General features: G+C 39.5%; 1 long non-coding RNA gene across 1 annotated transcript in view; it reads left to right on the top strand.

Annotated features, from left to right (window-relative positions):
* Window positions 1-455: 455 nt before the first annotated feature.
* The window catches only part of LOC126983367 (uncharacterized), an 85,849-nt gene continuing 84,244 nt past the window's right edge, over window positions 456-2,060 (top strand). The window contains exons 1-2 of the long non-coding RNA XR_007735820.1: window positions 456-690; window positions 1,496-1,678. This is a non-coding gene — a long non-coding RNA (uncharacterized LOC126983367). The remainder of the gene's footprint in view (window positions 691-1,495; window positions 1,679-2,060) is intronic.

The raw sequence follows: 2,060 nt of genomic DNA, 5'->3' as shown, positions 1-2,060 counted from the left end.
GAGGAGGAGGAGGAGGAGGAAGTGTAATATTATAGTTTCCTCAATTTTCAGCTGTTTACCTCACTGGTTATTGTGGGAAATCTTCTTCCTCCTCCTCCTCCTCCTCCTCCTCCTCCTCCTCCTTTTCTTCCTCCTCCTTTTTCTCATTGACTGAAGCATACAATTTTTAAAAGTGGTCATTATTGTTGTTTTATGAGAGAGAGAGAGAGAGAGAGAGAGAGAGAGAGAGAGAGAGAGAGAGAGTTTAAAAGGAACAAGATTCAAATTACAGTACCTACTTTGTTTATCCAGAGCTGTCAGCAACATTCTCTCTCTCTCTCTCTCTCTCTCTCTCTCTCTCTCTCTCCACCTATCCACCTACTCCATTCCCAACTCTTTCTCTCCTACCCTTCTCCACCCGCCCCTCTCTCTCTCCCACTTCTTCTGCTCCTCCTCTCCAGTCTCTTCTCCTTTCCTAATTCCCTCCTTCCCTCGCGCGGCAGGCACTGGAGGGTAAGAAGAGGCTGAAAATGAGAATCGCAGGTCCGGAGGGAGAAAAACGTTGCCTGGGAGGGAGTTAAGAGGGAGTTTACTCGTCTGGAAAAGATTGAAGAAGCGACTCGGGATGAAATTAGCAGCTGCAGCCTCTCTTGCCTCGCCTCGCCTCGCCTCGCAACGCCACGCAACGCCATCTGGTGACGCGGGGAAAAAGTGAGTGATGCTCGGGGTTAGTTATCCTCGGTTCCTCCTCCTCGACTACTGCTGGAATGGGGTGCTTTGGGATGTTTTTAAGAGGTGATTTCTTTTTTGCTTTTTTTTACATATTGCGTTGTTTACAGGTTATAATATACTTTACGTTTTCTTTGTTAATTTGTTTATATATAATTACTTATGTTTTGTTTGTTTTGAAATTGTTTGCTTGTTAAGAAAAAATGTAGTTTCACCTAACACAAAGAAAGTGAAATATCTCATCTCTTTTTTTTTCATGTTTTTGACCACTGCTAATTCGTTTTCAGGCAATATAGATGAATTTTAAAGTAATATTGTTTTTATTTTGTATCTGTTTGTCATCAGATGTCGGGCGGGAAATGCTGAAGATGTCCAACGTTGATTTTTTTTTCCTATATTTCCTTGGTTCTTTATTTTTCTTTCCCTCCCTCCGTTAGCGCACTCCATCCTGCCCCGGTAAAGGTTCTTATTTCATCGTCGCACCAGACTCTCCACTTTACCTCATCCAGCTTGTCAGTTACTTGAAGATTCAGAAAGTGACTAGTAGATTCATAGACAGTTACTTGTGTACAGATGAAAAAAAATACTTGTACATTCATAAACAGTGACTTGTGTATTGATAAAGGAAATATTTGTACACTCATAAACAGTTACTAGTCGACTCCTAAACAGTTACTTTTGTATTGATAAAAAAAACACTTGTACATTCATAAACAGTGACTTACAGATCTATAGATAGTAACTTGAACATTCATAGATTCTTTGTTTAGAATCATTATATTTCCAGATACAGAGAAAAATATCCGGCCTTCCTAACAAGATATCCGGCAACTTCTTGACTTTCTCGACACAACAAAAACAAAAAGACTGAAGGAAAAAGAGTCATTAAGGCTTTTTGTCAAGAGGAGCAGCAGCTAACGTGGAAGGGACGAAAAAGAAGAGGAAAATTTAAAAGGATATAAAAAAGAAGGTATGTGGCCTGAGATTTCGTTTAATAATAGAGAGACAATCTTACCCTCTCAGCAACGTTAGTAACAGCACAGCAACAACGTACCTGCAAACAGAGGAGAAAAGAAAGCCATTAATGGGTGAATATCAGGAGTAAGATAAATCACGTAAATGAAAAACGTATAAAAAGGTATGAATCCGGTCATTTAGATGCGACATTGTAACCTTCTTCCTTGCAGCAACACTTAACAACGACATAACACTAATTAACCTTCAAAGAGGAAAGAAAACGTGATTGATTAAGGTCTTTTTTTTAAGCAGAGGAGACAGTGCAAGGGCGTAAAAAAATATATATATGAAAAAAAAGCCCGCTCCTTACTGCTCCTAAATTAAGTGTCCCAAAA

The sequence above is a fragment of the Eriocheir sinensis genome, chromosome 53 (genome assembly GCF_024679095.1).
Source record: "Eriocheir sinensis breed Jianghai 21 chromosome 53, ASM2467909v1, whole genome shotgun sequence".
Classification (NCBI taxonomy): Eukaryota; Metazoa; Arthropoda; class Malacostraca; order Decapoda; family Varunidae; genus Eriocheir; species Eriocheir sinensis.
Note: the sequence above shows the minus strand (reverse complement) of the source record. Positions and strands in the feature narration are given on the sequence as shown.